This window comes from Felis catus, chromosome A1, assembly GCF_018350175.1.
Source record: "Felis catus isolate Fca126 chromosome A1, F.catus_Fca126_mat1.0, whole genome shotgun sequence".
NCBI classification, from domain to species: Eukaryota; Metazoa; Chordata; class Mammalia; order Carnivora; family Felidae; genus Felis; species Felis catus.
In genome coordinates this window covers 68,625,221-68,640,782 of record NC_058368.1, presented here as the reverse complement: position 1 = coordinate 68,640,782, position 15,562 = coordinate 68,625,221, and the positions used below count along the sequence as shown (strand labels likewise).

The following is a 15,562-nucleotide window of genomic DNA, read 5'->3' as shown; positions in this document are numbered from 1 at the left end:
CAGCAACAGTTTCTCAAATGCCAGTTTTGAGGAGCGAAAAGAGAGGAACATTAGAGAAAGCGAATGGAATGACACAGTAAAGGAATGAGATTAAGCTCGTGGGAGTTTGGCAGGGTCCCTGCTCGCTGATGGGGAAACTGAGGCTCACGGAGGGTGAGTGGCATCCTCAGGGGCGGCCAGTTAGGCAGGGGCAAGGCTGGAACTAACACGAAGACATCCTGATTCCAAATTCCACACTCTTTATCACACCATGCTTAAAAAAAGAAAAAAAAAAGGAATGAGAAAATCTGAGAGAGAGGAAAAAATTTAAAAACCGCATGAAAGTGTCAACAACGTGAAAAGAGATGGACATCTGTTTTTCAGGTAGAAACTCAATGGAAAGGAGAAAAATACATTTGAATGTATTTATTTAGGGCAAAAAACGGTGACAGGCAGACAGTGCTGAATTCTGGCGTTCCCTGAAAGGACCGCAGGTTGCCTGTTCCTGGAACACAGCGTCTGGAGGAATCCCTGGACATTACAGAGACTCAATGCAGAGGGGCTGGAGGAGAGGGGAGGGCTGGAAAGGGGCGTGGAGGGAAAACGGAGGGCGGAAGCCTTGCTCTGATTTAGGAAAAGACTGTCTGAGTGGGAAACACAGGCCTCAAAATAGATGACCACGTGGTCTCGACCAGGACTAGAACCAAAGGTGGCCGGAGCTCCCACTGCCCTCCTCACAGGCCAACGACGCTCTGCCTCCCAGCTCCTCTGACCCCCCTGCCCTCTGCTTTCCTCTGGAGACGAAGTACTAGGTGACTTAAAAACCAGAGAGTTCAAACACAGAGTCGCTGTGGGGTTAAGCCTGATGCGCGTGTCCAGCAACCACTGGAAGGTATGTCAGGCGAATGAGCCTTCTCCCAGGCAGACAGACCGGAGTCTCTGTATGATGCCCTGTCCTCAACCGTCTTGGTCGCATCGAAGCCCTAACTCAGGCCCAACCTATTCCAAGCTAGCGGAAGTCCTGTCTCAGCTTCGGGCGCCTGGAGTTGTAGGTGGAGACACGCATGGATGAAAACAGGCTGCTGGCTGAGTTTTCTGCTCTTCGGTCACTCTGTCACTCCATCACTCCACCAGCCCCCCCCCATGGAGGGCTGATCCTGTGCCGGGTGCTCCTCCCCACTGTGCCTTCGGCTGCCCTGCAACGGGAGGACCTCCAGGCCCAGGGATTCCAGGCCCTGGAGCACGCCTCCTGGAAGAGGCGTCTCCTTGCTTTCCGGGTAATAACACAGCACTGACAAGACAAGCGCAGCTTTGGGCTGCCGCGGTCACAACCAAGTCATGGGCTGGCTCCTCTCTGCGTTGTTTCCACTCGCTCCTAATTGTGTGGATGCAGAGTCAGCAAGAAACAGTAAACAGACTGCTTTTTCCTGTATGTAGTTCAACTCAAAGGGTTGTTAGGCTCCTAACGAACCAGCTGCCACCAAACATGAGTTCTAATGAGCCAAGAGTTTGAGGAGTGGGGAAGGGGGGGGGTGGGGGCGCCGTTCTTATTCAGGACACAAAGACATGAAAGGAGGACACTGACATGAAAGGATGGATCTTCTGGGTTCTAGTCCTAATTTTGCCACTGGCACTTCCACCCCTTGCGATCACCCCCCCCTCCCCAGGTGTGCCACATACTCTGGCCATAATGAGTTTTTCTTTTCTTTTCTTTTCTTTTCTTTTCTTTTCTTTTCTTTTCTTTTCTTTTCTTTTCTTTTCTTTTCTCTCTTCTCTTCTCTTCTCTTCTCTTCTCTTCTCTTCTGTCTTTTATTTTTGAGACAGATAGAGTGTGAGTGGGGGAGGGACACAGAGAGGAAGACATAGAATCCGAGGCAGGCTACATGCTGTCAGCCCAAAGCCCAACGCAGGGCTCGAACCCACAAACCATGGGATCATGATCTGAGCTGAAGTCAGAGGCTTAACCAACTGAGTCGCCCAGGCGCGCCCCCTCCTGAAGGAATTTCTTGAGAGCTCCATGAATACTTCCACACATTTGTTCCCCCTGTCCCCCAGTTCATGAGGAGGTGCCCTCACAAGACAATGCATTCGGTCTCAGGCTACTGCAGCTGGGGGTAGTCCTAACTGACATTTGTGTCATTTTTTTAAAAAGCACAAATCAGGGCCCCTGGGTGGCTCAGTTGATTTTGACTGAGGTCAAGGTCTCACGGTTGGTGAGTTCAAGCCTGGCATCTGGGCCCTGAGCTGACAGTGCAGAGTCGGCTTTGGGATTCTCTCTTCCTCTCTCTCTACCCCCCGCTAGCCAAAAAAAAAAAAAAAAAAAAAACCCTTAAAAAAAATAAAAACCAGAAATTATTTTCAAAGTCGTAATCTCAGTGAATTAAAAAACAACCAGTTTTAGTTGTTTAGATAGCAATATCCCTCTTTTTATAGACAAGGACATGAGGGAAGTCGTTTAGCTGGTCTTCTCCAGCTTAACCCGCCTGGGTCACTAGTTGGGAGCTAGTGAGGTTTGGGATAAGGTCCAACTCCAAATCCCCTGCTCTTTAAGGATTTGCAAACCTCCTTCTCTCTCGGCTTACATTAATTAAACCCAAACCTGCCTTTTAGAGCAAAGCAAAACAAATACACCCTCCCTTTCAAATATTGGCCCTCCAAATATGTGAAGGCAGCTACTGGCTCTCCTCCCGGGGCTTTGCTTGCTTCTCACACTTGAAAGTGCACAAGACTCACCTGGGGGAGTCTGTGAAACCTCGGATTCTGATTCACTGGTTCTGGGATGGGGCCTGGGATCCCCATTGCTAACAGGCCCCACCTCCTCCCAAATCAGTTGCTCAGAGGAGAAAAAAAAAAAATGTGTACCATCTTCACAGTCAAGACAAAGAACTTGCCTTGTTTGCCGTTCCCCTGCATGTACAAAAATGCCTCACTTACACGGAACATTTAATAAATGTCTCCTCTGTTGGCCAGACACAGTAAAATAAAGTACCTCCTGCTTCCCTCTTTCTTTAGAAAGAGCCTTTGTCTGTTCCCCGTTACTCAACTTATCTGAAGAACACAGTTGTCATCTCTAAATCGGTGGTGACTGTGATATTGAACCTTAGGTGCCCAGCATGGTGCCTGAAGCACATGGGGGGGAGGGCGGGGAGGCGTCTAATAAATGTAATGATCACCCCACCAGACAAAACCGAACCAAACCCGGCCACATATCAGTTGCCAAAACACTGTGTCCTCACTGAAACGAGACAGGAAAAATGCCTCCGCTGAAAAGAACACGCGGCAAGGACCGCTCCCGAGGCCTTTCCCGAAGGGGAACACAATGGCTCCCTGTTCGCCGGCGAGGCCGCGGGAGGAGCGCCCGGGCGAGCTCTGCTGCCCTCTGCTGGACGGAACGCCCACCCCGCGCCAGCGTGTCTGGTCACATCGCGCCAGCTCCCGGGGGACCCGTGTCCTGATCCAGCAGCTTATGCAACACCAGACTGCAGCCAGAGCACGTCTGAGAAAAGGAAACCACTGACTTCATGGCGCTTCGGTGAAAACTGGTGATAAGAGAACAGGGGGGCAAGAAAATAGCAAGTGCTCTTCCAGCGTAGCCGGCTCAGAGCAAAGGTCCTTGAACGTTGTCTGCGCAGGACCCCCCAAACAGCAGGGGGCTCACTCCTATTTTGTTGTAGATGAGGAACCTGAGGCTCAGGGAAGAGTTGGGTACATTACTGAGGGAAACTGATTGCAGAGAGCCCCAGCCAGGTTTTGAATCAGGGCCTCTTTGACTTAAGAATACCAAGCTGCCACACCTAGCTGTGCCCTTAATTAGCCATTAATTAGCTGTGTGAGCTGGACCAAATAACCGGGTCGTGTTGGGTCTTGGTGCTCTTCATTTTTGGAATAAGGGGTTGGCTGAGGTAAACTGAGTTCCCTCTCAGCTCTCACATTCTGAATACAAGCCTTTGTTACTGGTGGCTCTTGTCGCATAGGAATGGATTATGGGGTCATCTCCCCCAGGGGACAATGCATTTCTCATCAAGCATAATTACTGGGAGACAGCTGGCACCCCCTGCTCTGCAGCCCTAAGCATGCCAGGCCCCCCACCATATTCTCCACAACTTACCTGGCTTCTCCTGTCCTCCAAATTATGTCAGAGGCTCAGAAGTGTGTTTTCTTTTCTTTTTTTTTTTTAATTTTTAATGTTTATTTATTCTTGAGACAGAGAGAGACAGAGCACGAACAGGGGAGGAGCAGAGAGAGAGGGAGACACAGAATCTGAAACAGGCTCCAGGCTCTGAGCTGTCAGCACAGAGCCCGACGTGGGGCTCAAACTCACAGACTGTGAGATCATGACCTGAGCCGAAGTCGGACGCTTAACCAACCAAGCCACCCAGGCGCCCCATCAGAGGTGTGTTTTCTAATTAGCCTTGCAGCTTTTCAAATCTGACCACTTGGTGAAATGTACCAAAGAGTCAGGCTTGCTTGTCCAAGATCCATGGTACAAGATAATGTTGCAGAGAAAGGAATACTACAAAATGAACAGGTTCACCTAATGCCCATCAGAGGCCTTGAGAAACATTTATAAATTCTCCAGGCAGAGTCCCCGGGGTCCTGCCCAAATGAGCCAATGGGATCATTTACCTTTTTTGTTTTGTAAAAATGGTTTCATTGAGTGATTAATATACAAAAAGCTGCAGATATTTAAGGTATACAATTTGAGGTGTTTGGAGGCTAGTATATACCTGTGAAGCCATCATCGCAGTCAATGCCACAAATGTATCCATCACCTCCAAAAGTTTCCTCCTGCCCCATGTTTTGTTTTGTTTTGTTTTGTTTTGTTTTTTGCCGTTCACTATTTACTTCAGGCATACTTTCTTTCAGTCTGCAATAATCCTTAGGAGTTTCAGTTGGATTCTTTAATGGTATGAAGGGGGTGGACATTTCAGTCCAGTCTAGTTTGGATATTGATTTATGACATTCTTCTAGTTCATTGGAATCTTCAGGTCGTAAAATATTTTAGGGGGCTCTTTTTCCACAGCGGGGCCAGGAAGCATCTCTGCTTCTCAGACAACTTGACAGAAAATTTCAAAATCCAAAAACATGAAAACTGGAAGGCACCCTAGAGATTATATGATCCCATTCTCTCATTTTATGGATGACAGTCTGAGCTATTTGTCCAAATAAAGAGAGTTCTCTGGAAACATTTTTTTTTTAAAGCAATAAAACAAAACCAAAAACAAACCAATAAAACCAGATGCACCAAGCATCTTTTCCCAGACTCTGGATGGTACCTTTCACACACTGGCAGGAAGGCATTAGGAAAGCTTAGTCAACACAGAATCGGGGCAGCCACCAGAAAGTTAGGGTTCAGCCTGATTATTATATTCCCAGCTTTTAAGAAAGTCAGGTCTGGTGCCAAAAATATATTAATGCCTTTCCCGGAGCTCTCCCTCCAAACATGGCGCCTGGAGGGCAACTCTGGTCTCAAGAAAACATGATACCACACAATATCCAGGGAGGCCCAAATGATGTTCACCCCTGAACTGATGATAAAATACCGATCAAACACTGATCAAACCTCTTTAGAGGCAGCCAAGTTGCAGTTGGAGACGGTATCTGGCAGACTTTCCAGACTGAGAGCACATGCCAAGTGTAATTGAATGTGAGTATGATAAACAGTGATGGACCCCTCACTGACAGACTGCAATGCTGTTAGAACAAGATTCCCAGCCGTTCTGGAATTATGGGGAGATGCTGGGAGGTCCAGCTGCAACCCCCGAATTCTGTCATCCCAGCTTAGAGAAAACTCCTACTGTTTTTCCCTTAAAAAAATTAACTGTTTCAATCTGGTCTTTTGTTTGTTGGTTGGGTATTTTTTTGGTCCCATCCACTGTTTTCCCTATTAACATGGAACTTCTGTGGCTTGTGTTTTATTTCATCCCATCGGGAGCAGTAAAGAAACTGCACAGGACTGAGGAGCCCCCCAGGGGTTCTTGGAAGTGAGGGGGTGGGGTTGGGGGTTCTTGAAGTCCCAGGATGAACCTGTAGGATGAACTTGGCCCATGTTCCAGGAGCATATTTATAACTCATGGTTTACATTTTTTGGTGGGGTGGGGGGAGGAGAGGAGGAAGAGATGACATTGACATTTTATGAAGCAGCAAGTAAATCTGCATGGGTTTTAAAGATAAAACACAAGATGTGAAGGAAATTCCTGCTTTGCGGCTAATTGCTTCGAGCTATCTATTGCCCCCCTCCCCCGTGACCCCTTGGGAGCCCACAGACGAAAAATACCAGAGTTGACATTTGATTCCGTCCAACTTTTCGCCTGGAAAATACGATTACTACTATTATTATCACTGCTACCTGCACGACTACTACTTAGTACTATTTCTATCCCTCCAACTGTTACTTCCACTGCTATTACTAACACGCACCCCCCTTTTCTTCTTTTTTATAAGCTGGAGAAATCCCAGGACTCCAAGGGGACAGGACTGCTGTGATGTTCTGCAGGGCCTGAAAACACGGTGCTTCCTTTGACTTCCCACCTGAAGACACATCCCACTAAGAATTAATAATGGCTGAAAATAATAATAATACAGGCCAGTCTGCCAACACGGCGGCCATCAGCCCTCGCGAGCCTGGGCGAACCACGGTGGATGTCTCACGCTAACACTTGGGTGACACACTGGGTAAGTGATAAGGCTGCTTGGGGCCAGCAGCCTGGGCCAGAGTCCAACTATCCTAGGCCTGCTCACTCTGAACTGAAGGGACTGATGTCACACTTGTAACACATCTGTGGCACACCACAGCAAGATCCGATTTAGCCTACTCATTACAGCAAATAATTTCAACAGTTTTTTCAGTTAGGAAAACAGAAGATTTCTCCTTGGGCTGATTCATCCCAGATGGGAAGGGGATTTGATTGAGAGAAGTCCGCATGTGACACTGATCACATGGAAATCTGTTGTTTTCTCCTCTGGGTTCTGAGATGCCACCTGCTGGTGTTTCCCAAAGACTTGAGGCTCAGTCGGCTCCTAACTGGAGAACAACCTCATTCAAGCAATTTTCATCCGTTCATTCATTCAACAAATACTTGTCGAATTCCTACCTTGTGCTATGCACTCCGCCAGGCACCGAGGATGTTATAAGGAGCCACTGTGGACATGTTCCTCCCACCGTGGAGCTTTCCATCTAGACAGGGACACAGAGAAATAAGCAGATTTGAAGCAGCATAGCGCAGGAAACAGAGTGCCACATGGCACACGAGCGCAGATGTGAAGGCTGACTTTGGGAATGGGGAAGTGCAGCGTCTAAGTGAAAAGCTAACAGAATTAGAAAAGTCAGCTGAATGTGGTGCAGGGAAGGCTACAGGAATCTGAACTGCCAGGTGATGCTGGAGGATAGAAGCTTAGGAAGGCAGAGTAAGGGGATAAAGACGGGAGTTGTGGCAAGGGCAGCAACGGGAGTCTGCATTATCCATGACGCCCTAGCTCAGGGGAGCAGGGCCACGTCCACATAAAGTCCATCCTCATTGTTCGGGGTTGCGCAGGTGAGGCCCACCTCTCCACGACCACTTAGTTTAATTTGGGCTCTCCCAGAGACACGTTCTCATAGGAGGCTTTGTGTGGATACTGGTAGCTGGGTTCCCATCTGTCACTTTCTTCCCACCCGAGCCTCCGGGTCCTCACCCAGGCTGGACCAAGGGGACGGAAGAATGTCTGTTCTCCGAGCTGGAAACACACCTCAGGAGAGACAAGGCACATGGACAGGGCTACATTGCTCCCTTTTTTGCTTTCTGAAATGCATTCTTAGATCTCTGTGACCTCAAAAAACTTTTATCACCATGTGGAGAAGTCCTAAACAGTTCAATTGCCCCAAAGCTCTTAAAAATGTTATCCAAGCATTATCTCCCAACACAGTTTTGGGGCCCAGATATTTTTAGGTCAATTCTTTCAAATCCTTAATTATGCAATTCCTATTTTTCCATAGACTTCTCTTAAAGATAGAAAATATAGAAGACTACCCAATTTATTTTATGAAGCCAGAATAATCTATTAAAGACTCCAGACATATCTGTCTCATTCTCCATCCTTCCCTCCCTCCTATCTCTCTCTCACAAATATAACTATTGACTTCAATTAACAAATAGCTCAAAAGCTCCTACAAAAGTCCCACAAAAATCTAGAAAATTAAAACTTAAAATGTAGTAGACTAATAATTCACTACAACCAAAAATGTCATCAGAGCTTAAGGCGAGAAAAGCTAACAATATAGCCCATTGCATTAATGTCAGATAAAAAATAGTAAATACTGAAAAGGCATTCAATAAGTTCAACAACCATTCTTTCTTAGAAAAATACAAAAGAGGGGGTGCCTGGCTGGCCCTGTCAGTAGAGTGTGTGACTCTTGATCTCAGGATCATGAGTTCAAGCCCCATGTTGGGTGTAGAGATGACCAAAAAAAATAAATAAATAAAAATTATGAAATAGAGAAATGGAAGGAAGTTTCTCAAAAATACAAAAAATATTCACCTCAAAACAACAGGCATATGTAACAGTACAAACTAGGCCTATAACTACTAAAATCAGGTCTGCGAGTAATGAGCACACTGGTATCGTGATTAAGTAGCAGTGTTCTGGAAGATATGGCAAAGACATTAATTTGTGACACTCAAATAATCATAGAAAGAGAGGAGAAAATTGCAATTACTTGCAGGATATACAAATCATCCAAAATAAATCATGGAGAGACAGTAAAATGAATGGATATTAAGCACATGTATAAAAATGTGTTTATTTTTTTCATCTGTCACAAACAATTTGACATATAAGAAATAAGACCCTTCATGATATCAAAAAAGCCCATAACATATGTAGAAATAATGTTACATCAGAAATATATAAGACCTCCATGTACCTATGACAGTATGACTTAAATAAATGGAGAAACATACTCTATTTTGGGGTGGGAAGACTTAATTTTGTAAAGATTTGAAAACTTACCAAAATCTAATGCTAAAATGTAAGAGTTTTCTTTGCAATTTATCAAAAATAATCCTAGAATATACAGAAAAATCCACGGGTGAAAATAGAAAAGAAAAATACTGAGAAAGGAAGTTGATGATGCTGGATTACCATCAAGCAGAACAGGTCATGTGCCTGTCAAAGTTCCCTCTTCTGGGAGGATGGGACACCTTTTTCTAATAGGAATGCTTAGAGGAAAGTATATTTGCTAATTGGTTCACCCAAATGGGATGGCTTTTGCAATCTGACTGTCTGAGGGAGGGCCGTTCTTTTGAAGATTGAACAATGTAGAAAAAAAATAAACATTTCAATAAATGACAGTGGCCAACTGGGTATCCGTATGGAAAAAATGGAATTGGTTGCTTATCTTATACCATTCACAGAAATCAGTTTAAGGTGGTTTAAGGACCTATCAGTAATGGACAAAACTTTAAAACTTCTAGAAGAAAATATAGGATAGTAGTTTAACACCTCAGGGGACAGTAGAATATCTTAAAACAAGTAATAAAAGCTTAAACCATAAACAGAATATGGTTACTTGACTACGTTAGAATTAAGAGCTATTTATCAAAAAACCACACAGTAAAAAGAAAAATTACTAACTGGCATACACACACACACACACACACACACACACACACACACACATATTATGAAACTGGAGAAAGAATTTGTATGCAGAATATACCAAAAAACCCAAAACCCACATATGAATCAATAAGAAAAACACAAAAATGAAACATAAAATGGACAAAAAAATGACCAAAGGACAAACATAAATTTCCAATTAAAATACGAAAAGATTTTAAGCTTTTAAATAATTACAGCAATGTAAATTAAAACCACAATGAACCACTTTTTCTTTATCAGATTGGTAAACAAAAACATCCATCCATTCTAAGCTATGGTGAGGACAGTGAGTGGGCAAGAGCTTACTGGGACAAATAATCTGGAAAACAGTCTGGCATTATCAAGACATTTAGAAACGTACATCCCCCAAATCCAGGATTTTCACCCTCACATATGAGAGGTAAGAACAACTCGTGAACACTGTCAACAAGGGACACATAAAAACAGTCATAGATGCCTTACCTGTAATAGGTAATACAAAACAACCAACCAAAATCATCAGTAGAATGAATAAAGCTGGTATATTCTTATAGTAGAATATTAAACAACAGTGCAAACAAATTACAGTTACAAGCATCCATGTAGATGAATCTTAAAACTTCATGTGGGTTGAAAACACCAAATTGAGGGGTGCCTGGGTGGCGCAGTCGGTTAAGCGTCCGACTTCAGCCAGGTCACGATCTTGCGGTCTGTGAGTTCGAGCCCCGCGTCAGGCTCTGGGCTGATGGCTCAGAGCCTGGAGCCTGTTTCCGCTTCTGTGTCTCCCTCTCTCTCTGCCCCTCCCCCGTTCATGCTCTGTCTCTCTCTGTCCCAAAAATAAATAAACGTTGAAAAAAAAAATTAAAAAAAAAAAAGAAAACACCAAATTGTAAAAAAATTATATCCAGTTGATTCTACTTATATAAAAGTTAAAAATTAGCAAACCTAAAGAATGCATACCGCATGGGTGGTAACACTATCGAGAAAAGCAAGATAATTCGATCGTCTTTTAACTTTTTTTTTTGTTTTTAAATCCTTGGCGGTTCTAAAATGGGCATTTGTTACCTACCTAATAATAAATGAATGTTTCAAAGAATATGCCTCAAGAGGTTTCACCGTGGGAGGCCTTGGTTCTTATACGTTTTCATTCCTCAGGGCCCCTCGTCCTGGAGTCCACCAGGATCTTAACCTCCCTGAAGTGTTTTTCTTGGCCACCGCCTGGACTTGAGACCTAGAGAAGTGTCAGTTTTCAGGCTCCTTTACCTCCTTCACCTAGAGGGAGTGACACATGGCATGTGTGAAGTCCCCTTGTTTCACTGATCTGGGGAACAGGGTAAGAATGGACAGGAAGGTAGCTCTTGGCAGAAACATGGATGTATTAAGTGGTTAAGTTCAAGATGACCCAAAACGTTTTCTGATATTCCTACATGTGAGTTACAAGAGAACATTTTTTTTAAATAATGATTTCTTCCCCTTTTTTTAATTTAAAAAAATTATTTAATAACTTTTTAAATTTTATTTAAATTCAAGTTAGTTAACATATGGTGTAGTCTTGGCTTCAGGAGTAGAACCCAGTGATTCATCACTTACATGTGACAGCCAGCGCTCATCCTGAAAAGTGCCCTCCTTAATGCCCATCACTCATTTAACCCGTCCCCGCCTCCCCTTCACAGCCCTCAGTTTGTTCTCTGTATTTAAGAGTCTCTCGTGGCTGAAAGTGGGGAGGATGTGTGTTCTTCTGACTGCCCTTCCCAGTGGCCTGCTTATATCAGAGTCTATGTTGCATATCAAAGTTTGTCCGATGGCTTCGGTAGCAGGAACTCTAGGCTGCCTAAACTCATCTTCTGTCCAATCTTAATAGTTTGAGTCTTCATTTACCATTGATATCGATCCACGTTACCCTATAACGAAGGCTGTTTCACTGTATTGGATTGGATGTACTACTGAGCATCCAGTCTTTTTTCAGCATTGCCCAAATGAATGATCTGGTACATGGGCCTCCAGCGGAGGGAAAAGGTTTCACTGTATAAAAAACAGGAACATTGTTTCATTGTATACAAAATCGGGATGTTTCACCCTTCTCCACCACCTTTGACCTTGATATAGCTTTGGAGTGTTTTTCAGATATTTAAATACATTTATTTTGAGTTACTTTTTAAGCATATCTTAAGGAATTCCTTCAATGTAATTTTTTTTTTTTATGGTTGCAGAAGTTACAATTAAACTAGTACCTGTCGGTCAGTGGTTCTGCCAGTGATTTTGCTCCTCAGGGGATATGTGGGGATGCTGGAGACAATTCTGGCCATGGCATCTGGGGACCTAGCTGCATCCATCTGTGGGTGGAGGCCCAGATGCTGCCAGTCACCTTACAATGCCCAGAACAGCTCCTCACAGCAAAGAATGGTCCAGCCCCAAATGTCAGGAGCGCAGAGGTGGAGAATCCCAGGTGTCAATTTACGGTGAAGATAAAGCATGCGGGCAGGCATGCCTTTCTCGGCATTTTGAATACTCAAGTCTTAGCCAACGCAACATCAGTCTCACTGCCCCATCCCAGACAACAGCCATTTTGTTGTTGTAGTTAACCAAATGGGTCAAGGCTATTTATGTTTCTCACAAGTCAAAAATCTCTCTTTGCCTAAAAGAACACCCTATTGGAGAACATTTTGTTTTGCCCTACACCACTTCACCTACTGGCTTAGCTTGGCAACCGAAGTTGGTTGCACCGACTTTCCCGGCGTCACGAAGCTAAGTGTTTCGTTTTATTTCCCTGATGAAACCTAATGCAAAACTGGAGTGTGTAGCAATGCCCCAATGATTAACGATGTCACTTTTTCCCCTCAAAGTCTAAACGTTTCCATTTTCTGAAGCAATCTAGTTGTGTTAATTTTGGATAATGAATGAAAAAATTCCAATTAAAAATAACCCCAAATCATTGCCAGTGTTAGTTCTCAGGCTGTAAGTGAACTGATCAGAGACCACAGCAGCTTCAGAAAGAGAGCTGCACTCCAAGTAGCCTAAGAATCAATTCTTTTATTTTAATGAACTCTTTCAGGAGGTCTGGCCAGACCCAGGTCCAGCCTGTGGGTCTCAGTGAGGTGAATATTACAGATTGTGGAAATTAGCACCGACCGGAAGGAGAGTAAGGCATTGTTTTGTACAGCAACCTGCATCTTAAGACCTCTGGCTGGGCAATCATAACAATAAAAAATATTACATACAGAGAAAGACAGATACCATATGGTTTCACTCTTATGTGGATCCTGAGAAATGTAACAGAAGACCATGGGGGAGGGGAAGGGGAAAAAAAGAGTTTAGAGAGGGAGGGAGCCAAAGCATAAGGGACTCTTAAAAACTGAGAACAAACTGAGGGCTGATGGGGGTGGGAGGGAGGGGAGGGTGGGAGATGGGTATTGAGGAGGGCACCTGTTGGGATGAGCACTGGGTGTTGTATGGAAACCAATTTGACAATAAATTTCATATTAAAAATATATATTATATAAAAGATTCGCAGGACAGCTTTTTAAAATAATGCAGATTTCTAGGGCTTCAGAGACTGAGATTAGTAGGTTTCGGATGGGAGCCTAGAATATCTAGCAAGCACCTTTGGGTGATCCGGAGCAGCTTGAGAAGGCCTGGTTTAGGACGGCATGCTTATACTTCCTTGCCTGCCCTATCACTAAGTTATTAAAGACATTTCTCTTTCCTGCTTGTCCTTTAGTGCAAAGATAAGTAACAACGATTTAAAAGAAGGAACCTTGATTAACCACCGCTGTGGAAATGTTTGGCCTCAGCACTGTCTCCTTGGCCAAGGCAAAATAAAATTAGATGTTGCATGCGAAAATGCTTTATAAATTGAGGAGAGGGAAATAAGCCTATTTTCGTGCACTCAGCAAATAGCTTATATGTTGCCTCTCACACAAAAAAAGGTGCTTAGTGGCATGACTAAGCAGAGAAAAGCTACAGAATATCAAAATGTGACTGCATTGTTCTCTCTCATTTAGAGCTTAGGAAACAAGGATGGATCACTAGGCAGGGATTGATACCGTTCAACAGGATGAAAGGAGTCCCTAATTCAAAGAACTTTTGAATCCTGGCAGGCCGTCAAAGCAGAAGGTCATCATTCTGAAAATGACTCAGCAGAAATCTATAACCCCGCTAAGAGTACATCAGCAGATCTTTTTCAGGAAGCCTCACACATTTCGATTTAGAATCTCCTAGAAGGCTTGGGGGCCTGGCGTGGCCCCTTACACCCTTCATTCCATTCGGAAACTCACTATATGCCCGACCTCAGTCAAAATCCTGGAAAGTCTCCAAGATTACGTCCCCCTTTTGTGGAAATGGGGACAAATGTATTTGCCTCAGGAAGTCACTGGGAGGATTAAAAGAAATGATGTGTGATAAGAATGTCGACACAACAAAAGCACCTGTTCCCCTCCACTGGAGACCCATGTACCAGATCATTAGTTTGGGCAATGCTCAAAAAAGACTGGATGCCAGCAGTACATACAATCCAATTTATTATTATACGCCAAAGCAGCCAACTGTGTGGGGAGCTTGACAAACGGGGACTGAACATGTGCAGTGCTAAAGTCTGTATGTTCGTACTTGACATCATATGCAATTTGTCTGGGAGGCCCAGCTCAGAGTCTTCCTGTTCTACTAGTCAACACACACACACACACACACACACACACACACACACACACAGTCTCATTCTCCCCAGCAAAGGTAGCTCCACTTCTGCAACAGAACTTTCACCTCTAAAGTCTTGATGCCCATCTTTTACCATCTTTTCACTTCGCCGACGGTCACTGCACTTGCCAATAAAAACCTGAACAGGGCTGCACCTAGCAGTCAACTCCTCCCCATACAGTCAGTCAATTATCACAGCCACCCTGGAATTAGCAGGGTTTCCCGGGGGGTGTAAGTCATATGTTTTTCTGGCCTGAATGTGTGCTTTATTGGTGAAGGAAAGTTAGAATGAAGCACAAAGCAGCCAGCAGGGTGGACAAAGATCCCCACAAATCTTGGCTTAGACAATGATGTAGGTGAGGCTCGCGTGGGCAGGACGGGATTCTTCCCTCTGACAGTCAGCACTCAGCATTTATTTAAAACTACTTTCAGAAACAGTTTACGTCGATAGGAAAGGTGAGTCTCGTGATTCTATTCCTACCTCTTTTTTTAGATCGCTTATGATACCACCCAGCTTCCCCCATCTGAATCCCCTGACATGGTTCTAAATGCCAGTTTAGAAAGTCAAGATCACCTTCACAGAATTAAGATTTATAACCTTTGAAGATATTAAAAGAATGTGCCACAGGCTCTCCAAGAAACTCTTAAAAAGGAGTACTAGCAAAGTTTGAAAAATGGAATATGTGTGTAGTTGTCAAGTTAATTACATTGGAATGCAACATTCATGTGGAAGGAATATTTGATCTGCTTGCTTACAGAGGTCAGTTACATACCTTTTTTTTTGTCATAGAAGAATCATAGTAATATTTCTCCAAAGGCACAATATCAATGATTCTTTGAGCAGCACATAGGCACCGAATAGCTCCTAGGGACTGTTGTAGTTGAATTCAGATATTGAAAGGACACTGCAACCCGGCTTCCTTCTTCCCACAGAATGAGAACATTCAGTGTTGGATGGTGTTGATTATGGATGCAACTTCCAGAGAATAAGAATATTCAGTGTTGAGTAGTGTCTATTATGAGTGCAAATTAATTCGAAGAAGGGAAACAGTGTGCCTTAGTGTCGTGAGGAAAGCTTCAAGGACACTGGGTGGGCCTGGAAAGATGGCTTGCACTGGTATCAGCAAAAGAACAGAGGAGGACAGTCCCACAAAAACACGGAGGCAGGGGCATGTGAATGGGCCCACCTGGCTGGTGTGGCACTAGTATGTTGGGGGATCGTGAGAAATAAAGGTGGAGTTGGGTCACATCGTAGAATGCCTTTGAAGGTTGG

The 15,562-nt window shown here is 44.2% G+C and overlaps 1 long non-coding RNA gene across 1 annotated transcript in view; it reads right to left on the bottom strand.

Annotated features, from left to right (window-relative positions):
• LOC123384719 overlaps positions 1 to 15,562 on the bottom strand; it is a 67,842-nt gene that overhangs the window by 18,290 nt on the left and 33,990 nt on the right. The window contains exon 2 of the long non-coding RNA XR_006596177.1: positions 7,074 to 7,156. This is a non-coding gene — a long non-coding RNA (uncharacterized LOC123384719). The remainder of the gene's footprint in view (positions 1 to 7,073; positions 7,157 to 15,562) is intronic.